We start from the raw sequence: 25,678 nt of genomic DNA, 5'->3' as shown, positions 1-25,678 counted from the left end.
TCCATTATTTATGTCCTGAATCTTGGAATGCCCAGCTCTGCATGTCTGAGACAAAGCCATACAGCCTGCTACCCTGGCTCCACATGGTGGAGGAGTCTGAGAGGCCTTAAGGCCAAACAGAGTTCTAGGCAGCTGCCTGCATGGGCCAGCACATGGGGCGGGGTAGGTCCTGGTCAGCTATGTGCTTGGGACTTCAGGCACAGTGCCTGATTTCAGCAGCAACAAGAGCCCATGCAGCACAGCCACATGGTCCTCAGTGGAAACCAGCCCCGATGAGCCACTGTGCAGGATGACTTTGGATGCGCACCGCCCTGGCTCTGGGTCCCAGTCCAGCCTCAGCCACCTGAACAAGGAGCTCCCTGTTTCTGGAGTGTCAGTTCTCTTATCAACAAACTGAGAATAAATCTGGGCTTGTCTGGAAGGTTTGTGTATCACAACATGAACTGTGAGGCAGAGCACCTCACTGAAGGTGAGGCAGGACTGAAAGGCTTGCTGCTCTGGGGTCTGCTGCCCCTGCCCTACAGTGCTGCCTTTAGAGCTGGATTCAGGCACAACAGGGGGGCGGGGGTCCTGCCCCAAACCATGTGCTGGAAATCCCTCTCTAGTCCCCACCCCTGCCCTGGCAAGGACATGGGCGGCCACAGTCTGGGTGACAGGGGGTAGTTAGTGGTTGGATCAATGTCCAGTTCACGGGCTGCCACTTGTCAGGGATACTAGACTGGATTTGTTGTTTGTTTTTTTTCCCCCTTGGTGTTACTCATTGTTTGTCCACATGTGATGAGGGCCACAGCAAGCTGTAAGCATTCAAGTTTCTTGCCATATTTCCTGGTGGCTTTTTCCTCCTTGTCTTCCAAGTTGCTGTCCCCGCTGCCACAAGTCACTTACAAAGATGAAGATGCTCCAGTCTTAGGAGCAGAAGGATGAAGGGCACAGGACCCTCCTGCCAGGCCACAGAAGGCTGTCATTGGGTCAAGGTGACTTCCAGAGCTGTGCCAACAAGTCTAGAGAATAGTTACAAAAAATCTCTTCTGACCTCCTCCCCCCTGCCCTCTGAACACATCACAGGCTGCATGTTTTATTTTTATTTTTTGCTTCACTGGGGATTCAACCAATGGCAGTGGCACTAAGCTACATCCCCAGCCCTTCTTTGTTTCTTGCCTTTTGTTGTTTTAGAGACAAGGTCTAGTCCAGGCTGCCATTGAACATAGCCCAGGCTACTCTGAACCTTCCAGTGATCCTCCTGCCTCGGTCTCCCATGTGCTGGGATTATAGACTTGTGACAGGGTCTTACTAAGTCACTAAATTGCCCAGGCTAGCCTTGAACTTGTGGTCCTTCTGCCTCAGCCTCCTAGGATGATAGGATTACAGGCATGGGCCACCATGCACAGCTGCAAGCTGCTTCTTGTACCTGAAGACCCTCAAGCTTCCCAGGAAAGTACAGATGGAAAGCGGACTTTGGGCACCAGATTGTGTAGGTTCAATCACAGTTATCAGCTGTGAGATCATGAGAAGGCCACCAGACCTCTCTGTGCTTATCTCCTTAGTTATAAACACGGACAATAATAGTACTTGTCTGAGGGTGGCAGTGAATGACTATGTGAGTAATACCAAGAATAGCCCCTGGAGTGCAGGACCTCTCAGTGTTAGTCATGATCATTCTAATTATTGTCACTATTGTTAGAACTCAGCTTTGTGCATGACACATAGACTTTGCCTGGTTAAAATCCCAGGCCCTCCCTCAGGTTGCTCTGTGATCTTAGGTGTCTCCTTTATCTTCATGAGGTCTCAGGAGCCTCATCCCCCTTGACTGTCCCTCCCTAATCAGGTGCAGCGTCCTGCTCACCTAGATGGACTGTGTGTGGGACACCAATGTGCAAAAACTAGAGGGTCCTTCTGCCTCTTATTCCTCCAGCAGGGATGGGATATTTGCCAGGTTTACTGGCTCTGGATCCCCAAAGGCATGAGGGGGTGACATGTGACATACACAAACAGAGCTACTTCTTTTTTTTTTTTTTTTTTTTTTTTTCAAGGCAAGCACTCATTCCACTGAGCTATCTCCCCAGGTCCCTGGAATTGTTTTCAGTGGAAGCCATATTGTCTGGGGACTTTGACTTTGGGGAGGGTTGATTTAGACTATTTGATACTGTAGAACTGTCCATATATTTTCTGTATAGTAAATGATTTTGACAAAAATCAATGTTAACAGCAACAATTCAAACTATAGGAACCTGCTCTGGTAGTAGAGCCCTACTTTACACCTTTACACCTGCATTTATGGTGCAGAACGGCAGAGAGCCAGGGCCCACAGCGCTGGGCATGGGCCAAGGCCTAGGTGAGGGCAGACAGTGGGGCTGGCCTCATCAGAGCAGAACGGGTCACCCCTGGCCCTCATTCCTCAGATGCTCATGTTCTGCACAGCTACTGCCTATCTTGAGGCTGGAGTGCACTCTGCATTTTAAATTCATATTTCATGTCAATTATTTGTTGTTTTAATGTATCTGTGTTGCTGAAAATCCAAGACACCAAAGGATACAAAGTCAAAGTCACCTTCTATCCCATTCTCCTTCCTGGAGACACCTAGCTCTATCTATTTCTGTGTGCTCTTCCAGAGATAGTTTATTTATATTCAAGAGAAATACTTATGTTATGCATTTGTATATTTACATTCTTGTATTTCCCCCACTTCCACACAGATGGTTGCATCCAACACCCACCATGCCCCATGTTGGTTTTTCACTTAATGACTTAGAGCAGTTTTTTCATTAATCTGTAAAGAGGTTCTTCTTTCTTTCATCTGGTCACATAGTAATCTGATTTTACTTAGCTGGTCCCCTACTGATGAACTGGTATGTTGTTTCCGTAATTCCAAGTGCCATCTTCAACAACTTTTTTGCCTCTCTATTGATACTATTAAGAGAGAGATGCTATGGGCAATGGTGTCTACAAAGGCTGCTGGGACAAATACTGGACCCAGAAACTTCAAGCAGGGGAGGCTTACTTTGGCTTCTGATGTTGGAGGTTTTCGGTCATGGCCCACTAACTCCAAAATGGAAAGGAGACAACAGCAAGGCATGGGAAAGGAAAGCTCAGTGCATGGCAGCCATGAAGCAGAAATAGGAGGAAAAGGCCAAGAGGAAGGAGGTAGGGACCAGATAGAGACCCCAGTGTGTGGCCAGTATGACCCAGCCAGGAGCACTGAGCCCTAGTAATCTAATAATCTCCTGGCCATCCCTGAAGCCAAGCTTGTAGAGCTGATGCCAAGATTAACCATCACTCCGGGCACCTCTGCCCAGTTACCTAGCTTTGCTGCCACAGTTCCGGTGGGGTATTAGGGAAGCCTCTCACAGATGCTGGTCTTCTTCCCCTTCCCTTTCTCTCACTCCTTTTTTCTGCTCCTTTCTGCCCAGAGCACCCCACCCCTCCATGACAGACAGCCTGTTGCACCTCTCTGATTCCACTCCCATGAAGTCACCACCTAAGGGCACTTGCTTGCTGAGGCCAGCATTACCCTCCTGCACCCCCAGCACCCTGTCAATAAGCCCAGCTCATTTCCATACATGGCTTGTCACTCTGTGCAATCAGCTGTCTGCTATGTTTATTTAATGTCCACTTTACCCACTGGCTGGAATCTGCCTAAGGACAAAGATGCATGTCTTTGTCCCTACTGTCTTATCTTCCTAATGGGGCCTGATGTGTGCTTATTGAATGAACATTTTGAAGCATGTTTTCCAGGCCCCATGCTCAGTATTGGTATCCGGAATTGAATAGAACTCAGTAAGTGTCCAAACAGAGAACCAGGGAGCATAGCCTTTCATTGGAACTGAAGCCCCAGAGAATGTCTAGAAGGGGGAGAGGCTTTTCACTGGTGAGGGAGGAGGAAGGCTGCTCCAGGCTGAGATAGAGCATTAAATGTAGACATTCATGGTGTTTTGGGAAAATGTAGGCTAGGGAGGCCAGAACATGGGTGTGTGGTGCAACGGGGTGGAGGTGAGATGAAAAACCCTCTGAAGCCCCACTGTCCCAGGTCAAGGTGGTAGAATACTTTTTTTTACTTTCTGTATTTTTGCATCCCTTGCCTTTCTCTCAGCACTGGGTATATGGCAGAAGCTCAATGAAAATACTGGCATAAAGCCATAATCTTCAGTGTTACCTTATGAAGGGAAAGCTGACACTTAGATTCTAAGCCACTCTCCCTAACTGCTTTTATTCCCTTTAGTCATATTTATTGGAAAATCTTGTGTTAATCAGGGAAAAATGAGCTATGTAATAAAAACACCCTCCTCCCCAAACCCAGGGGCTTAAGAAATAAAGGAATATCTTTCTCCTTTTTTGTAATAATTTTGGGTAAGTAGCTCTTCTTTCTATAGCTGTTTGGACACTCAGGTTCCTTCTCTTCTCCTCAGGGGTTTGTCAGCATCTCTGTAGGTGAAGCTAGGTCTCCGCCATCTCTTGGCTAAGAAAGGGAAGGGAAAAGAGAGCAGAGACTAAGGAGGATATGGCACCACTGTCTGAAAGACTGGCTGAGAGCAACATATGTCACTTGTGCTCCCCTCCCACTGGTCAGAACTTGATCTATTACAAAGGAGACTAGGAATTATAGTCCAGCTGGCCTACCCACCCACAATTCTGCCACTCTGGAAGAGACAAAAATGGAGGAACCCGAAAGCCTGGCAAGTTTTTATCACTCAGGGACTGAACCATGAGTTCTGTTCTCTGCTACCAGCTCTGAGGAATGGGAATCTTGGTTTCCTCTGATCTCACCCTCCTCCTGAACTGTGTTCTCAGCAACCAGCTCCTCCTATATCTCTCTCTTGTCTTTCATTCCTGGCTGATGACCCAGAGCCCAACCTCAGCCCTGTGGCTCAGTAAGAAGCCTACATCAGTAAAATAAACATCAGAGACAAGGTTTCAGTGTCTCCAGTGTTTCAGGGCAACTCTTTAGTACTTGAAAAGTACCTTTTGAGTTACAGAAGCAAGCTATTAATTCTGAACTGAGAACCAAGTATGGTAGGGCACACCTGTAATCCCAGCACTTGGGGGCTGAAGCAGCTGGATGGATGTGAGTTCAAGATCAGCCTGAATTACATGGTGAGACCCTCTCTCAAAAATAACAACAGCAACAAAACTATAAACCAGTCATGCAGGGATTATTCCAGACCCCAAAGACTACCTGCTAATGGTCAACTTGTCCAACAGGGGTCACTGTATGCACCTAACAGTAATAAAACTGCATGCAAAAATTCTGTAATCTAAAGCCAACTTTTATTACAAATAATGTAACACCTCATTAGCATTAAAATTAATGATAGCTAATATTTATTACATTCTTAGTATGTCAGGCACTAGACAGCACCCACAAAGAAATTTGACCTCTGAGCTCCTTGGGCCTCACTTCTCCAGGAGGGGAATGCATCTTCAAATAAGGAAACTGAGGCTCAGCAGGTTCGATGGCTTCATGGAGGCTGCACTAACTACAGAGAAAAGCCAGGATTTGATCCCATTCTGTGTGACTCTGGCAACTTGGTTTATAATAAAGCTGCCAGCTTAAGTAGCATGAGTGACTTTTACAAGAATCAGAAATGGGACCATCCCTGGAAAGCTACAAGGCATGCCACAGCTTCTTGGTCCTTGTAGCACTCACAGCTCCTCTCTGCTCCCCTGGCAATGGAGGCACTGAGGCCAGGCGCACACAGCCAGAGTTGCCCTCACTGGCCTCTCATCCTGCAGACAACAGAGCCTGCTCTGCCCCCGAGGGATGCTAGCTCTCCAACATGGTGGCCACCTCTGCTGACCTGGAACCCTCTGTCTTATTGATCCCCTCCAGTGTGGAAGAGGCTAGCAGCACTGGGCTCTTTCTCCCCTCTGACCTCTCCTCTGGCTGCTCCAGGGCTGAACCTTCTCTCACCACCTTTCCCTCCAGCGTATCACCTTTCCAAAGCACTAGCACACTTGATGTCATTGTTTGCCTGGACACTCTCTGTCCCTGCACAGTGGAGCTGCTGGCTGGCACCTGGGGCTTTGTACAGCCCAGCTCAGTCTGTGACCTGCTCCATCTCCTCCCCAGCCCAATGGGTGCTCTCCCAGCTTCAAAGAAAAGGGGAAGGGCAGAGGAAGGACCCACAGACAAATAAATTCAGGCAGTTTCATATTTTCTTTGTCTTCCTGGGACTTCACAATCCATGTCAACATAGCTCTGAAATCCTGTGGAGAAACCTACTCAACTTTTGTTCAACCCCATCTTCTTCATGCTTGTTTGACCACTAGTGAAACAGGAAGGCAGGCAAGCATTCTGCAGATAGACCACCTTAAAGTGCTCCTGCAGATACCAGAACCCCACTGTCTTCCCTCTCTGACCACCTGTCCTGATGGAGATATCTTAAGAACCCTAGAACCACCTTCCCCATGCTCGACTCCCTCGTGAGGTCATTCAATCACAATGCTCAACCTTCGGCATTAGATGGGGCCTTTCTCCCTGTCATTCAAGAAGTCATGTGTAGGGCCACATGTGGCCTTCTCATATCATCTCCCTGAACCTTAGGTTTCTCAGGGCAAGGGTTATCTCTCAGCCTATCTTCCTTTCTCACACATGGGCTGGCTCTTCATGGGTACCCTGGAAACAACCATGGAGAAGGGCCTGCAAAAAGAGGCTCCACCTTCCTCAGCCTTGTCCCACTCTGGTTCCCAAAGTAGTCTAGAGGAGGATCTGCCTGGCCCTCCCCCATCCCAGCATGGCCTAGCCAGACTCTCTGGGCATGATGGGCAGGGTTCCCAGGAGTTCAGGATCAGGTGATGTGGACTCTACTTGTTGCCTTGACCAGCTCTGTGCGTCCAGCCTAAGCGTCCCTTGGAGAAATGTGTCATCTGCACAGAGCAACATACAGACCCTGGACAAGCCTTCCCCACTGTAGCAGGCTACCCCCAACCTTCCCTGAGCTGAGGAGTTGCTGTCTGTTAGAGACCAGAAAGAACATGTCACAGGGCCACAGGGGTCAGACTGGTGCCAAAGGTAGTGAGGGGAGTGGCAGAGATAGTTTGTGGGGAACACACGGACCCTGCAGGGTCTCAAAGGTGACCATGTTTCCCCTGTCCTAAAGCCTGGTTGGGGCAGGCACTCAGGAAATGCAGACCTTCCAGTAGGATCAGAAATTCTTGATTTTGAAAAACTGGCTCTAAAAATGTCTAGCACTGGGTAATAAAGTCAGGCTGCTGGTCTACCAAGCCCTGTGCTGCTGTATGTCCAGTGAGGGGCAGGTCTGTCACACGAGCATGTGAGCAGAAACCCTACAGGTGATTCTGGCACACACGTGAGGCCCACAGCACCTACCAGATGGCTCTGGCGCTTCCGTGCTCTGCTCCTCCCCCACAGGCGTTTGCATGGTGACACAGTTCCATCACTGCTGAGTGGAGGAGCAGATGAAAGCTACACAGCAGTCCCAGGCTCTATGTGTGGCAGTCCACTTCAGGAACCCCTGTCTGAAGCCAATTCTTGGGATGACATGGGTGTGCACAGAGCCACCCATCAGTTCTGCCTGAGGGCATAGTGGCACCAGGTTGCAGTAGGTGACATGCACTACCTGCGGTAGCAGAGTCAGGTGTGGCATCTCACCTCATGCACTGCTGTGGTAGGGCATCTTGGGGCCTGTCCTGCTCCCCTATCTCAGTATGACCCCTCCCGTGCAGGGCCTATCCAGGTGACACCCCAGAAGCCCCACCTCTGTCTCCAGCCTCATAAGGCTACAGCATAAAAAGCATCCTAGCATCAGTCCCTCTGTGGTGGGAGGAGGGAGGTGGCCACTCACAGGTGCTCTGGGTCCCTGTTCTACCAGCCCTACCTCGTCTATCATGGCCACCTCCCTGGAGGGTGGCCTCATGCTGCCCACTGAATGCCTCTCACAGAGGAGGCCACAACAGGCCCACTGCTATTTCAAATGTCACCTCTTCAGGCTGCACAGGGTGGTGGGAAGGAATCTCCCACTGTGACACTGCCCTGTGAGGCCTGAATCAGCCTCCACCTCTCCCAAACTGCTGTGGAGCACAGTGCTGGGACCACAAGTCCTCCTGGCCCCTGGCAAATCACTTCCTCCCTTCTGGCTTTTCCTTGCTCCTGTGAGAGATAGGGACAGGGTTTTTGCCCTGGTGAGGAGAGAGCTCTGCCATTCCTGTGTCTCATTTTCTGTCTCTGTGTCTCTCTGCCTCCTTCTCACTCAGTCACTTCTTCCTTCCAGGCCCCTCCTCAGAGTTGCAGAACGCATTTGTCTCAGGGTGCAGAGGAGCACAGAGACCTCAGCTCAGCCAGCCTGCTGAGGCCAGGCCTGGAGGGCAGAGGTGCCTGTCCCTCCTGCATGGCCCCTGCCTTCCTCCAGGTGAGCTCCAGTTTGCTGCAGGGATGAGTAGGCCTAGACAAAGGTGAGACTTCAGTGGCACCCCCTGGCTGGCTGCACAGATCCTCTGGTGGCCCCTGTGACCTCCTGCACCACTGAGACAAGAACAGTCCCTCTGGCAAGGCTGTTAGGAGCTGGGAAGAGAGGACCTTCGTTGGGCCCAGAGCAGGAGCCTCTTGTACTTGTCTTTCATCTGTACGTGCCCTGTTCACCACTGCAAAGCACAGGGCACACCAGCAGTTGTCAGGTGCCGACCCTGCTGGGGTGCTGTGGCCTTCACCACACTCATTTCCTCCTGCAAGGGGCTGGCTGTGCATCCTATCCTGCTCTGCCTAGCAGGTGCCTGGCCCCCATTGGATTTCCTTTCCCTGCCCCTGTCACCTTCCAAGCCATTACTTGGCCTGGGTAATGACAGGGTTTATACTGACTGTCTCATGTGCATTGCACTGGCCCCTCCCTGGCCTTCCTCTCCAAGGAGGAGGCAGAGAAGGAGCACCAGATGTGATGCCGCTGTCCTGACACACATGAGTGTTTGATCTCCAGCTTCACAAGTTCAGCCATTTGTCTTAAGAGAGGAAAGAGATTCAGACAGAGCAAGAGGGATGGAGACAAAGAAGGAGAGACAATAAGATAAAAATGAACAGAGCAGGGCAGCAAGGAGGTGACAGAAAAAGCAAGGAGAGAAGGAGAGGAAGGAGACAGGAGAGAGTCCTCTCTGGAAGACATCCGGGCCTGTTCTCCCCCACTTCCAGCCCTGCTACCCCAACCCCTGACTGCCTACAGTCACCCTCCTACCTGAGTGATCCTATCCTCCCTGGGGAGGTGATAGCCTCTCGCTCGGCATGACAGGGCATCTGCTTAAGATTCAGGGACCTCTGACATTGGAGGCATCTCTGGAAAGCTCCAACAGTTGCGTCCTGTGGTCAGGAAGGCTGACTGACAGAGGACAAATGGCCTGTCACCAGTAAGCCAGGGACCCCTGCTCTCCTCACTTCTGACCCTCAAGGTTTTCCAGGGCCAGGGCTCCCAGGAAAGCTAAGAAGGCCAGCTTAGCATTGACTCTGCATTTATTTCTTGCTGTATCTCTCTCTCTCTACTCCCTCCTCTCTGCCCTCTCTGTCTCCCCAGATCTTCCATTTCCTATTTGAGAACAGTTCTAGCAATGCTATTATCCCGGCCTCGGTGCCATAGAGGCCTGGGCTTGGAGCCTCACTCTGCCCACTGCTTCATGGCCTAGTGGCCAGGCCAGCTCCACTCAGCCCGGGCGCTCATGCCTTATCTTGGGAACCAGACTGCTGCAGAGGTCAGGGCAGACAGTGCCGGGCACCTGGCATTGCTTAGTCAGGGCTAGCTGTGTTTGCTTTCTGTTCCTCATAATGAGAAGTGCAGGATTTGGCCGGTTTTTTGGAGAATGAAGTGGTTTGCTGCCTTGGCTATGTTTTCAAAACATTCTGAACCAAGCACTGCTATAATACCAGCACTGAGGAGACAAGAGGGTTGCAAATTCAAATCCTGCCTGGGCAATATAGTGAGACCCATCTCCAGAAAAGGGGGTAGAGGTTGGGGATGTAGCTCAGTACAAAACCCTCAGCACAGTCCCCAGTAACACACACATACACACACACACACACACACACACACACACACACACAAATCAGGCACTTTATAAAGATCTGATGCTGGGCCCCAGTCTCAGATCTCTCCTGGAGTCCTAGTTACCTGTCTGGACAAGACAGGAGCCATGGTGCAGGTGCTAATGAGGCAGAGGCACAGGTGGGACCTATTGATGTTCAAGAGCCCAAGACAGGGGTTTCTGGGGGGATTCAAGGCCCTGGAAGGAGTGAGCAGGCTAGATCTTCCCTCTATGAGCAGGAGTTGATAGGGAGGGCTGGCTGCACCTCTTGTCCTTGGCCCTGGGCCCACCCAGTGCATGGAGCACCCATGGGGCCTGAGAAGGCAGGGAGGTGCAGGGACAGTTAGCACACTTGCTTGCCCAGGACTTGGCAGGGTGGAGCTCTGGCCACAGATCTCACTGAGATTGTCAGGAACAAAGCCTTGCTTTCCACAGAAGAGAATAGAGGGAGACACCTGTGGCTGATTAACTTCCTGCAAGATGGCTGTCACCAGGGTCTTAAGCCCAGGGTCTCTGGTCTTCCACAGGGTGGCCACTGTGGCCCAAAGGGAAATACTTCTGACTCTCAGACAGCCCTTCCTGGGTCCAGTCATGTGCTCATTCATTTGTTCTATGCTGGTGTCTTAGTTACTTTTTACTCATTGCTGGGACAAATACCGGACACTCAAAATGATGGAAGGAAAGGTTTATTAAGCTCACAGTTACTGGAGGGTTCAGTCCATATTCCGCTGGCTGCAAGGCAAACAACAGCAGTTCATGCAGCAGAAAACAATGAAGAGCAGAGGAGGAGCAGCAGCTGCAGCGGCATCCATCAAGCCTCTCTCTTCCCTCTGTGCAGACTGCAAAGATCAGCGCTCCACAGTGAAGATCGGAGCTCCTCCAAAGTGGCGTGGCTGCCCAGATCAAGCTCCTTCGAAGACTGAGACTTCTCCACTAAAGTGGGGCGGGGCGGCAGGAAACCAGGCAGGGCGGCTTCCTGCCTTTCTCAATTCCTGGGCCCTGCCCACCTGAAGCGGGAGGCCCCCATACTGCCGGAGCTGATTCAGCCAAGTTGACACGATGTATCAACTAACACAGCTGGGGACTGGGACAGCATACTGGAGACAAAAGGAGCAAAGTATCCTGTCCTTCTAGAGCTCAAAATCATGCATTCCTTCCTTCCTTTTTGGATCAACGTGGGAAAACAGCTCTCCAGGCCATGCATCCTGGCTATGTCTTTACTTTACCAAGTACTTTCACCCTGCCTTATCTGCTCCTCTGACCTCCCAGTCTTCCTCCAACCCCCACCCTTCAATGGAGGCCTTGTCTTGATTTACTTAAAAAAATACTGGCAAGTGAGAGGCATCCTGCCCAAACCCTTGACTCCTGGTACCCTTTCCATGTCCCCTGCCTTCCCTGTTGTTACAGGACCACCCAGACCTGAGGCCAGCCCTCCTCTAGGCTTGGGCCTCTTCTCTTCCAGCTCCTGGTGGGGATTCCCATCATACTCTATTCCCAACACCTGCAAATGTGCCATTAGCTCCCCTTTCTAGAAAGCCATAGGACCTCTCTCCACCTACTCTGTCCTCTGGTGCTCCATTTCCTTTCACTGCTTATGGCCAGAGCCCCACAAGGACTCCTCCGGGTTACTCCCGACAGGTTACAGGGCTCCAGCCACTCTTCTCCCACTTCCTCCCAACCTCACACCCACCAGCTTGCATCCCCATGGAAACTGCTCTTGGCTGGGAATTGAAGAACTTTCCAGCTCCAAGACCCACTGCTCTGTGCAGCAGCACTTGGCACAATCAGTCTGCACCTCATTCTTAAGTCGGTCTTCCTGGGATGCCACTGTTGCCAGGTCCTCTTCCCACTGTGCTGGTCACACCTTTCAGGCTGCTTGTTAGATCCCTTCTTTGATTTCTTAATGTTAGGCAAACAGCTCTCCAGGCCATGCATCCTAACTCCTAGCTACTTTGTCCTCCATCCTTGGGCCTCTTCCCCCCTGTACTCACTCCCTTTGCGACAGTCACTCCTGTGGATTTATTTTTATTTTATTTTATTTTTTTATGCTAGAAGTTTTATTTCATGAAATGCTCCGTTAGGGATAGAAAGAAAAAATATTGAATAGACATTTTGAACATGAACTGAAAAAGAAGATATTATTTTGTGTTACATCTTGGAAAAGATTTTTACAGTCACAATTTCATTTATAGTGTATAGTATACCTTTCTGTGGAACCTAGAAATCCAAGGTGAGTTTCTTGGTTTGTTTGTCCATTTTTGTTTTTTATATTGAGGACTGAATCCAGGGCTTTTTCCCTAAGCTACATTCCAAGTCTTTATTTATTTATTTTGTGATGGATTGCCAATTGGTGGTCAGATTTTTACACCCAACTGAACTGAACTGAACTAGTGTGGTGCTGGGTGTGGGAGACCCACATGAGGATTGTTGGTAGCAACATAAGAGGTGGAGGCTGTTGGGAGCTGGAAGAGTCTTTAGGGAAGCTGTTGGGTGCTGTCAGAAGCTGTAAGGAGCTGTTTGTTACCTTGGAGGACTTTGCTGTGCTGGCCTTCTTGGTGAACTTGGCTGTTCTCATCAGAGGAGGAGCTCAGGACCTCGCTGTCACTGAGAATTGCTATGGTTTACTTTGAGGGAGCTCTGGTCCGCATCTTGAGCATTGCTTCCTGGATCTGGAGAGGAAGATGGTTCACAGCTTAGTCTCCTGAAGAATTTTGTCACATAGGCTTTCCTGATGGGAACTCAGTTTTCCTCATCTTCAGAGGTCAGGACCTCATGTTGCTGGAGACAGCTGTGGTGCTTTTCAGGGGAGCTCAGGTTCTTCACTTCATTGAGCAGTGCTTCCTGGCTCCAGTTTCAGATCCCTCAGCCTGTTAGCACAGATCCTTCATCCTGCTGGCTTAGACTTTCTAGCTTCCACCACTGACCTTTGGACCTTTCCAGTGCAGATCCATGAAAAAGCATCGTAACAATGCATGAGACATTGTCAGAAACACTAGACCTCCAGTTGAACATGGCGGAGACGTCATGATGAACTCTAGACTTTCAACAGAACTTATGTAGGATATTACTTCTTTTTTATTTTATTTTTATCTTTTACTCATTTTAATTAGAAAAAAGATAAAATAGCACTGAAACAGTATCAAAACACATTAATTAGTAGGACACTTGCAATAATTAATACATTGCATATTGTTGTCTTCATAGTAGTTATTCAGAGGACAAGACGTAGACATGATATCATGTCTAAACAATACTAGTGGGCTGGTGAGATGGCTCAATGGTCTAAAGCACCTACTTAGAACAAGCTTAGCAAAGCACAGGGACTGCGGTTCAATCCCCCAGCACCACATGCCAGCCAGCCCACCCCCTGGTGGACTGAGCTGGCCACACACACACACACACACACACACACAAATAAAAAACAATTTTTTAAAAAGAAAGTAAACAATACTAGTACAAAACTTTCTTCTCATTGAACTGAGAGAACGTAGCTGTATATCTATCCTAACTATCTTGTATCTACATATATATTATTTTCACTACAAAGAAGTTCTTTATTTACATCCCTTTTTTTTTTTTTTTTTGTTATGGTTTGTAGGAGATGGTTGTTCCACTGCAGTTAGAGAAGCTGTATTTGGAAACTTTATTTTTTTTATTTTTTTATTTTTTGTATTTGGAAACTTTAAAGGACCCTTTCATACTTGAAGACAGACTAAAGACTGAAGGTACTTCAATTCAGCAAAATAACCCAATATAGTCCAATATTCCATAATAATAATGGGCTATCAGCAGAACTGTAAATGTCAGAAGTTGTTGACTTGAGCCTTTTACAGCGCAGCATATTAATATGACATCACTTTTTATACCTCATGGTTATACTTTTCTGCTGGATGGTTAAGACCAAGTTAAAGGGGCTGGTGAGATGGCTCAGTGGTCTAAAGCACCTACTTAGAACAAGCTTAGCAAAGCACAGGGACCGCGGTTCAATCCCCCAGCACCACATGCCAGCCAGCCCAGCCCCCTGGTGGGCTGAGCTGGACACACACACACACGGACACACACACACACACACACATAAATAAATAAATAAATAAAATTTTAAAAAAAAGACTAAGTTAAAGCAAAACCCATATAACTAAAAATGTAACTTTTGTGTCTGACAAGGTCAGTCAAATCCCCTCAGGATTTACCCTGAAACCATGTACAGCACCTTATAGATCTTTTGTCAGTGTCAGTCATCTGGATGAGTCATGGTCATTGCTTGACCAATTTGCTCTCTGTGAAAGTCTGAGAGAATGTTTTCTCTCTAGGTGACTCTCCTTAGGCACACTCTACATCATCAATCAGTTTCCTCTGTGGCCACATAATTTTGTTCAACAGAAAATTTGGGGCATCACTGAGTAACAGGATGTCACAGTACAGGTTCACTTATGTCCTGAGTCCTCACTGACTTTGAAGTGCTAGGGCCAAAATAGTGCCTATTCCTGTAGCCCCTCTATTCCTCTAATTTTTGGTCTGCAAATGTTAGCTGTTAAACATGCAGAAAAGAAACTTAATGATATTGTTATCCTGTAATAGAGACAGTTGAGCTTAACATCACTATCTGTCTGAATATAAAATGCCTTAGACAAAATACTGAACTGCTATGTTCCAACAAACATGGACATTCTAAACTTCATATCCCTACACAATGTGAAAAAAACAATTACACATTTTTACACAGAAATTTAGAAATCAAACCATATACAAAATTGCAGCAGAACAATCCTATGACATTTTTGTCTCATTTTCTTTTATTACTTTTTTTTTAAACAAACATTTACTTGAAGAGTACAGCTATAATTGATATGACATTAGAAGCAGTGCACATTTAGAAGACCAAAATAATAGGTATTCCAAGCATGGTTTTAGTATTACACATTGCTATTCTCAGTGTAATTGCTTAGTTCATAAATATCATATGTAGTCAGGGTGAGAATTCTACCTATTAAGTGCTATGTTTAAAAACCTGATGGGGATTCTTAGGATGGCTGCTTTTAACCATCCTTTTTGTATAAATGTATGGTTTTGTCCCCGCCATATTTCCTAACTTTTCTCCTTACTCTCTCCTGTTTAGTCCTTAAATTCTTGCTTGCTATTTAACAATGTCACACCCTTCAATTTTTATTTCTTCTATTGAGTTCTTACACTAGGCACACAATATGATATTTACATATGTGGGTCTGATTTATTTCACTTATGAGTATATCTTTAAGTTGCATCCACTTATATATGAAAGCTTCCAGTTTATGATTCATTATAGCTGAGTAACACTCCATTGTATAAAAACACATCTTTTTCAACCATTGCTCAGGTGATGGGCATTTCAGTTGTTTCCAAGATTTGGCTATCACAAATTGTGCTGCTATATACATAGGCGTACATATATCACTATGATATGATGTTTTCAGTTCTTTCGGGAAAATTCCCAGAAAGGGGATGCCTGGTTTGAATGGAATTCCCAATCCTAGTTTTTTTGAGGAGTCTCCACACTGATTTCCATGACAGTTGCACCAATCTACATTCCCACCAGCAGTGGAGAAGGGTTCCTTTTCCCCCACAGCTTCTCCAACATTTATTGTTAGTTGATTTCTTTATGATGGCCATTCTTTCTCAGGTGAGATGGTATCTCAGTGTTGTTTTAATTTGCATTTCACGACTGACTGGCGATGTGGAGCAATTTTTCATATGTTTATTTGCTTCTTGTATTTCTTCCTCTGAGAAGTGTGTGTTCATCTTGGATGCCCATTTTTTGATTGGGTCTTTAAATTTTGGGGCTCTAATGTTTTTAGTTCTTTATGAATTCTAGATAGAAGACCTTTGTCTGAGTGTTTACTAGGTAAGACGTTTTCCAAAGTTGTGGGTTGTCTTTTCATTCTGTTGGTAATTTCTTTTGACATGCAAAAACTTCTCAATAAGAGGAGGTCCCAGTTGTTAATGCTTTCAGGTATTTCCCATGCAGTTTGAGTTTTGTTCATGAACTGTTTGCCTACCCCTATGTCTTCAAGATTTCCACCTACTTTCTCTTCCAGGAGATGTATTGTTTCTGTCTTAAACTTTAGATCTTTAATCCCTTTTCACTTTAGATTAGTGCATGGTGACAAATCTGTGTCAAGTTATAGTTTTCAGCATGTAGACAGCCAGTTCTTCCAGCACCATTTGTTAAAGAGGCCATCTTTCTTCCAGTAAGCATGTTTGGCCCCTTGTCAAAGATAAGGTGGCTGAGTGTGTTTCTAGTTTTATCTGCATCTTCTAATCTATTCCATTGATCCTCAGATCTATTTTTGCAAATACCATGCTGATTTTGTCACAGTAGCTTTGCAGTATAATTTCAAGTCAAGCCTCCTGCCTTGCCTTGCCTTTGTCACCCAGGATTGTCTTTGCTACTCTATATTTTTTTTCTGGTTCCAAATAAATTACAGGAATGATTTTTTCTAGGTCTGTGAGGCATGTTTTTTGGTATTTTGATAGGGATTGCATTAAATCTGAATAACAATTTTGTGAGTATGGCCATTAGGACAATGTTGGTTCTTCCTATCCAGGAGCAAGTAATATCTTTCCATTTTCTGAAATCCTCTACAATCTCTTTTTTCAAAGTACTGCAATTTTCATTGAGTAGATATTTTACTTCTTTAGTTAGATTAATTCCTAAGTATTTCATTTTCTGTGGTGCTATTGTACGATGTATTGTGTCTCTAATTTCTCCCTCAGTGTGTTTGTTATCTGTGTAGAGCAATGCTGTTGACTTTTGGGTATTGAGTTTGTATTCTGCTATGCTACTGAATTTGTGTAGGAGCTCTTGGAGCTTCTTGGTGGAGTTTTTTGGGTCTTCCAAGTAGAGTATCATGTTATTTGCAAATAATGATAGTTTCCCTTCTTCTTTACCTATTCTTATTCCTTTTATTTCGTCTCTTGTCTAATGGCTCTAATGCTTCCAGAACTATATGGAATAGGAGTAGTGATAGAGGACTTCCTTGTCCTGTACCTGATCTAAGAGTAAAAGATTTCAGTTTTTCCTCATTTAGAATTATGTTTGCAGTTGTATTGTCACAGATGGCTTTTATCAGATTGAGGTAGAGGCTATCCCTTCTAATTATCTGTAGGACTTTCAACAGTAATGAGTTTTGGACTTTGTCAAATGCCTTTTCTGCATCAATTGTGATGATCATGTGGGTTTTGGATTTGGTCTATTGATATTTATAGATTTGGTGTATATTGAAAGATCTTTGCATCCCTGGGATGAATTCTACCTTGTAGTGGTGTATAATCTTCTTAATGACTTGTTGTATTCCATTTGCTAGGATTGTATTGAAGATTTTTGCATCTATGTTCATGAAGAGATTGGCTTCTAGTTCTCTTTTTTAGTTTCATCTTTCTCTGGGTTTGGTATCAATATAATCCTTGCCTAAAAGAATGTTTTTGGGAGTATTATTTCCTTTACAATTTCTTTAAAGTGTTTAAGGAGTATTGGAGTTATATATTTTTAAATTTCATGTAGAACTCATCTGTGAATCCATCAGGACCTGGACTTTTCTTGGTCAGTAGGCTTTTTATTACATTTTGAATCTTTGGCTGTTATTGGGTTGTTGAGAGTTCTTCTACCTTCTTGATTCAGTTTTGGTAATTTGTACCTTTCTAGGAATCTGTTCATTTCTTCTGTGTCTTTGGTTCTGTGAAAGTAAAGATTCTCAACATAGCTATTGATGATCTTCTGAATTTCCACTGGGTCTGTGGTAATTTCACCCTCTTCATTCCTCATTGCTTGAGTTTTAGTTTGTTTGTTTTTTCTTTCCTCTTTTGGATGAGGTTAGCTAGGGGCTTATCAATTTTGTTTAATCTTTCAAAGAACCAGCTTTTTGATTCATTAATTCTTTGTACCGTTTTCTTTGTCTCAAATTGCATTAATTTCTGGTCTTATCTTTATAATTTCCTCCTGTCTTTGGGCTTTGGGTTTCGTTTATTCTTCTTTTTCTAGACGTTTGAGGTGCAGCATTAGGGTGTTTATCTGTTGCCATTCTGTTTTCCTAATGTGTGAGTTCACAGGTATAAATTTCTCTCTAAGAACTTCTTTCATTGCATACCACAAATTCCAGTAAGTTGTGCTTGAATTTTCATTGAATCCTAGATATTGTTTAATTTCTTGTTTAATTTCATCTGTGACCCATTGTTTGCTGAGGAAGGTTTTGTTTAGTTTCCATGTATTTTGGGGGGGTTTGTGGTTTCTTTTGTCATTTATTTCCAGTTTCATTGTACTGTGGCCAGATAATATGCATGGTATAATTTTTGTTTTCTTGCATGTACTTGAGCATGACCTATGGACTAATGTGTAGTCTATTTTAGAAGATGTCCCATGTGCAGCAGAAAAAAAAATGTGTATTCAGCTGTGGTTGGGTGGAACATTCTGTGTATGTCCACTAAATACATTTGTTCTAAGTTCTGGTTCAATTCTGTTACTTCTTTGCTAATTTTCTGTCTGCTTGACCTATCTTTTTCAGATAAGGGGGTGCTAAGGTCTTCTGTTAGGATTGTGGTACTGGATATTAGACTTTTCATGTCCATTAAGATTTGTCTTATAGAGCTGGGTTGATGGCTCAGTAGAATAAGTGCTTACCTGGCAAGCACAAGGGTCTGAGTTCAATCCCAGCTCTGCTAAAAATAAAAAAAGATTTGTCTTATATAGTTGGGCACTTCTCTGTTTGGAGAGTATATAGTTATGACTATTACCTCTTCATCCTGAATTTTTCCCCTAAAAAGTACGTAGTGGCCTTCTTTATTTTGTTTGATCATTCTTGGTTTGAAATTAAGACTGTCTGCAAACAGAATTGCTACACCTGCTTTTCTCTGAGGTGCTAGGGCATGTAGTATTGTTTTCCGTCCTTTGACTTTCAGCCTATGAATTTCTTTGAGTCAAGTGTGTTTCTTGTATACAGCATATTGTTGGATTTTTGTTTCCTAATCCACTTATCCAGTTTATTTCTTTTAATTGGTGAATTGAATCCAGTTACATTGATGGTTGTAATTGAGATGTATTGACTTATGATTGACATGTTATTTACCTGCTGTTATAAACCCTTTTTTCTCCTGTGTCTAATTGTTTCCCCTATTTGGTGGGTTCTTTCCATTCTTATTCGTGGAGCTGTGGCCATTTTTGTCCCTCTCTAGAATATATTTTAGTAGTCTGTGTACGGTTGGTTTTGTCATAATAGAATTCTTTAACTGTTCTTTGTCATGGAAGTATTTCACTTCTCCATCAAACGTGAAAGAGAGTTTTCCAGGGTGTAGCAGTCTGGTCTGGAATTTGTTTTCTTGGAGGACTTGAAGTACTTTGCTTAATGTTCTTCTTGAGCTGATGGTTTGTGAAGAGAAATCTGCCCTTATTCTGATGGGTCTTCCTTTAAATGTGATATTTCTTTTCTCTAGTGGTTTTAGTATTATTGTTCTTGTGCTGGATTTCTTTGATCTTGCTTATTATGTCTGGGTGTGTTTTAATTTGGTTGATGTTATTTGGAGTTCTTTATGCTTTGATTAGCTGAATGTCAGATTGTTTCCTCATGTTTGGGAAGTTCTCTGCTATTACTTCTGCCCATATTCTTTTTATATTATTTGTATTGACTCCTTCTTTCTCATTGATGCCTATTAGTCTTACATTGTTCATCTCTGCATCATCTTGCAAGTGTTGAATTATCTTTTTCCCTGTATTCTAGTTATTTTTAAGAGATCTTTTTCTTGTATTCAATGTATAATATTAAAATCGTGCTTGAAATGTCTATCATTCTTGTCTTCTAAATGTATACTGCTTCTTCTTCTTCTTTTTTTTTTTTTTTTTTTTTTGTGGAATGGGGGATTGAACTCAGGCCCTTGCACTTACCAAACAAGAACTTATTCTAATGAGCTATCTCCCCAGCTCCTAAATGCACACTACTTCTAATGTCATATTAATTGTTGGTATACTCTTTCTCTCAAGTAAATATTTGTTTTAAAAAAGTTAGTAAAAGAAAACAAGAGACAAGAGAATGTCATAGGATTGTCCTGCTACAATGGTGTATATGGTTAAATTTCTAAATGTCCATGTAAAAATGTATAATTGGTTTTTTCACATTCTACAGGGATTTAAAATTTAGAATATCAATGATTGTTGGAAAATACCTGTTCCATGTTATGTCTAAGGCTTTGGATATTCAGACAGATAGTAACATTAAGCTCAACTATCTCTGTTATAGGGTAATAATAACATTAAGCTTCTCTTCCTGATGGCTAACAAATTAAGTATGCAGACCAAAAATTAGAGAAAAAGAAGGGCTAAAGGATAGCCAATACTTTGGCCCTAGACCTTCAAGGTCAGAGAGGACTCAGGACATAGGAGAACCTGTACTGTAACGTCCTATAACTCAGTGTTGTCCCAAATTTTCTTTTCAAGAAGAATATGGGGCCACATAGGAAACTGATTGATGATGTATAGTGTGCCTAAGGAGAGTCACCTAGAGAGAAAACATTCTCTCAGGCTTTAACAGACAGCAATTTGGTCAAGCAATGGCCGTGATTTATCTGGATGGCTGACACTGATAAAAGATCTAGAAAGTGTTGCACATGGTTTTAGGGTAAACCCTGAGGGGATTTGACTGACCTTGTCAGATACAAAAATTACAATTTTAGTTATATAGGTCTTCCTTTATATGGTCTTAACCATCCAGCAGGAAAGTATAACCACGAGGTATAAAAAGTAATGCCATATTAATATGCTGAGCTATAAAAGGCTCAAGTCAACAACTTCTTAGTTCGCCAGTTCTCCTGATAACCCACTATTATCATGAACTATTGGACTACATTGGGTTATTTTGCTGAATTCAAAAACCTACAATATTTGAATGGCAATTGAACATTCATCTCTGACAAAACAAAACAAAAAAGGGGCTATAAATGAAGGGCCATTTTGTAGTTAGGATAGATATACAGCTACCTTCTCTTAGTTCAATAAGAAGAAAGATTTGTATTAATAGTATTTAGACAAGATACCATATCTGCATCTTGTACTCTGAATAACTACTATGAAGACAACAATATGCAGTGTATTAATTATTGTAACTGTCCTACTAACCTGTTTTGAAACTGTCTCACCATTTCTTTCTCATTGAAATTAATTTTTTTAAATATAAAAAATTAAAATTAAAAAACAGATTTCTTATCCCGGTCACTAGCTGCAATGATATCTTCAAGATCTGAAAATCCATCTTCAGTTTCATTCAAAAAGTTGTATCATGGGCTGGGGAGATGGCTCAGTGGAATAAGCGCTTCTCTGGCAAGTGCAAGGGCCTGAGTTCAATCCCCAGTTCAACCAAAAAAAAAAAAAAAAAAGACTGAAAAAGTTCTATCAGCTTTTAACGGAATTTTTAATTCCCTGGGTATCTCTTAGAATCTGTTTCCTGCATTCTATTTCTTTCCTATATTTCTCATTCAAGGTTTCCATCATTTTTCTATGCTCCTCTACTTTTTTATCAATGGCTTCTTTAGATAATAATTATTTCATTATCTTTTTTTCATGTGAGAGATTATTTCCAATCTGATTTCCTCTATACCCATCTGGAGTTGTTTCTTTACTTCAGTTGCAATCTTTTCAGAGATTTTTAGGTGTGTGACTTCCAATTTCTTCTATGCTGATGTCTCCTGGATATTTTCTGGGTGGGCTGGGGGCCTGAGATTGCATTTTGCTCCTTCATCTTGTCATTTTCTATTTCAGAATAATTCTATATTTTGACTTGTGTGATAATTTTTGTGAAATTTTGTCAGTAAGTAGCTATATCACTAGTATAAGAGCCTCTGTATGAAGAGTCTGTTCTTCTGGTATCTCTTCTATGTTGCAGTGTTTTTTGGTCTGTGTCTCTCCCATGATCCTACCTTCTTTATTGATTGAGAGTGGGATGCTGGTTTCCCTTTGGCACCGTCCTTTGTTATGACATAGGGCTTTGGTGAAGTTATTACCCCAGTGCTTCCCAGTATTATTACACAAGGGAGAACATGTGTTTAAAACAGATATGAGCTTTTCATCCATACGATAGAAGAATATGGTCGGTGTGCCCTGCCCTCTTCCCACCTGCGTCAGGGACCTGCCTGACTCAGTGGCCACCATGCATAAGATGAACGCAAGCTTTTTATTGGAGAGCTGAGTTTTGAAACCAATGAGTAGTTGCTGGAGCAGGTCTTCTCCAAATATACCCAGATTGCTGAAGTGGTGGTGGTGAAAGATAGGGAGACCCAGAAATCAGGCTTTGGGTTTGTCACCTTTGAAAACATTGATGATGCCAAGGATGCCATGATGGCTATGAATGGGAAGTCAGTGGACACTACAGATCTGTGTCAACCAGGCTGGCAAGTCTTCCGACAACCAATCACGAGGGTGCTAAGGTGGCTCTGCTGGAGGTTGCGTTTTCTTCCAAGGAGTCTGAGGCTTGGACTGCGAGTTCTCCAGAGTGGGAGGGGACTGAGGCTATGGTGGTGGCCGCTTTGAGTCCCGCTGTGGGGGCTATGGTGGCTCCAGAGACTACTACAGCCACCGGAGTCAGAGTGGTGGCCATGGTGACTGGAGCTCAGGGTGGTCCTACAGAGACAGTTATGACAGCTATGCTACACTATGAGTAATAATCCTTACTGCTCAAGACTGTCCTTCCATGGCTGTATATTTAAAGATTTTGGGAGCTGCACTGAATGGTCAATGTGCACTGAACACACCTCCTTGTATCTCCACTTTTGTAGTCATTTCTGTTCCTATCTTGTCAACCCTGCCTGCTTCTGACCCCTGAGATGGCCTCATTACTAGACTTTTGCTTTTTAAGGAATCGCTGTTTTTAAGGTTTTTGAAGGCATTTTGAAAAGTATTTGAGTTATTTTTTTTAAAACCATGAACCATAGCTTTTTAAAAAATTATCAGGGGGTATGTGATTTTTTTTTTTCCAACTTTGTGGTGTTGGGGAATCAAACCAAGGGCCTTGAATGTTAGGCCAACACCCTACCACTGAGTTGTGCCCCAGCTCTGTTAATGGATTTATGGATTTTGGTTGTGTTGTTTTTTATTTTATTATTTTGATGGGGTCACCTATGAAGTTGGGTGCCTCAATTCATTTCGCTAAGGTTGAATGGACTCAATTCTTTGCCAGAAGCTAAGCAAGCTGTGGCTTTTGGGACTCTGTGTGCTGTTTGTGGGTAGCCTGGTAGGACAGCAGCCCGGTGTGGAGAGGCCGTCCTGCACAAGCCATGCAGCACGCCTGCGTGACTGTGCAGAAGCGCTGAGGTTTTTTGAGACATTTATATTGTCCCTTTTTTTTTTTTCCAGAAGATGTATACATACTCCATCAATGTATTTGTAGTGGCTAAGGAAATTTGTACTCAGTTTTCTTTGGTTTTATGAAACCGATTAAAAGACCATGTGAAATGAAAAAATAAAAAATAAATACAACAGGTATGATATCCTAGTTACAGTAGTAGTCTTAGCAATAATAATACTCAGATGTAGAAACTGACAAACTTTGGTAACTGTTTCAGTTATTCTTCTCTCATTGCTGGGACAAATACCCGACACTCAAAATGAAGGAAGGAAAGATTTATTTAGCTCACAGTTACTGGAGGTTTCAGTCCCTACTCAGCTGGCTCCAAGGAAGAGTGGCACAGAGCACAGAGCACCAGTTCATGCTGGTGGTAAAGAGCAAGAGGAGCCAAAGGAGGAGTAGCAAGCAACAATGGCAACAGAGAAGTCTGTCTCTGTCTCTTATATTACATCCAAGCTCTCTGTCCCAGGCTGGTGGAAGTACTCACACCCATAGTCCCAACTGTACTAAAACCTATAATCCCAGTAAATCATGAGTTAATCTCAAACTTTAGAAGTCCCCACCCCATAACTGCATGAGGTTTGGGGGAACAACTAGACACAAACCATAACAGTAACTAATGTTTTTGTACTTTAAACAATAGGAGCAAAGACTATAGTTATATAAGAAAACAGGTATATTTATGTATACATGCAGGATAGTTTGAATAATTGTACTGATTATTTCTGTTCTATTGAAAGGAGCAGTTAATGGTTAAAATTATTCTTTTTAATTTTTTGTTGTTGTTGTATTTAGAACAGGGTGCACAGGGTTACACTGCATAGATCAGACTTGTAGTGATCCTCCTGTTCACAGCCTCCCAAGTGATGGGAGTACAGGCATGCACCACTATGCCCTGTGTCAATCGCTGTCTCAGCGTGCCCCAAGGGAAGGGCCAGCATGGCAGGCCCAGCCTCTTCCTCTTCCTAAGCAGACACTTTAATCTGCTGAGCTATTTGGCCAGCCCTTCTTTTTAATTTATTATAGCTTTCTTTTTGTTGTTGTTTTGGGGTTTTTTTTTTGTTTGTTTTTTGGGGTTTTTTTGGTGGGCTCAGGCTGGCTTAACAGCGGGTGTAGTGTGACATGTGGTACTGGGGATCAAGCCACTGTCCTGCAAGCCTGACTGGGTTTGCCCAAAAAGGTGCTTAAAAACTGAGCTAACCAGCAAGCCCCTGTTCTGTAAACCAATTCTGAAGGCTTATATCTGGTAACCTAAACAACTAATTTGAAGATAAAGCCATGCAATACAGTAATCATTGCTTAATTCCCATTACTTTGTTTAATGAAAATTTGTATCATTTTTAAATTTTTTTTTAAAAGACTACAAATTAGGAGCTGGGTACATGACTCATTACAATAAGCGCTCCCCTGGCAAGCGCAAGGGCCTGAGTTCAATCCTTAGTTCCACCAAAAAAAAAAAAAAAAGCACAAATTAGAATTGAAACAAAAAATTTAAAAATGATATGTAATTTCACTTTAAGTAATATGAATTTCACAGTTTTTGTTGTAGTATATAGTGATGTCTTCGTTATTCATATTACCAGATATATGCATGTAAAATTGAAGAAAAAATAAATGTACAAGAAATTAAGAAAACATACAAGTGAAAAAAGGGGTGAAACAAATTAAAGCATTAACTTTTTCTTTCCATAGACCAACAGAAATGCACAGTACAGCTGTCCAAATCATCCTGTTAACATAGATAAATCTCTTTCCCCACTCTCTCTCCTGTCCTTCTCAACTCAGTAACTCTTTCTTTTTCAGTAAGTTCATTTCCCTTTTCTAAGTGCCTATTGTACCCTTCAGATTCCATTTTTCTCTTTCAGGTTCTCACACTAAGGAAACAATGTGATGCTTGCACATGCGAGTCTGATTTATTTCACTTAAGAGTATGTTCTCTAGTTGTACCCATTTACTGACAATTATCCTATTTTATAGCTTGATAATACTCCATTGTGTAAAAACACCACATCTTTTTTATCTGTTCTTCAAAGGTGTTTGGTATTATTTCTAGTTTTGGGTTTTTGGTGGTTTTTTTTTTTATGTTCTTTAAAAAATAATATGTGGGGGGAAATGGGGAATTTGTATGCAAACTAGTTCCCCCGAGGTCTGTCCAGGCACCTCCCCATGATGTACCTGGTGCTGAGCAAACCAGTTCACCCAAGTTCTGTCTGGCTGCCTCAGTACTGGAAGTCTGGGGTCCTGCAGGCAGATAAGTTTACCTGAGTTCCTCCCAGTCACCTCCACATGACAAGGTTCCCATTCTACTT

The 25,678-nt window shown here is 43.7% G+C and overlaps 1 pseudogene; it reads left to right on the top strand.

The window, feature by feature from the left end:
* The first annotated feature begins 438 nt into the window (after positions 1-438).
* Positions 439-22,682, top strand: LOC105742797 (annotated as a pseudogene).
* Positions 22,683-25,678: the final 2,996 nt, after the last annotated feature.

The sequence above is a fragment of the Octodon degus genome, unplaced genomic scaffold (assembly GCF_000260255.1).
Source record: "Octodon degus isolate 3935 unplaced genomic scaffold, OctDeg1.0 scaffold00074, whole genome shotgun sequence".
In the NCBI taxonomy this organism is placed as follows: Eukaryota; Metazoa; Chordata; class Mammalia; order Rodentia; family Octodontidae; genus Octodon; species Octodon degus.
The sequence above is the reverse complement of the archived record's forward strand: the minus strand, read 5'-3'. Positions and strand labels throughout refer to the sequence as shown.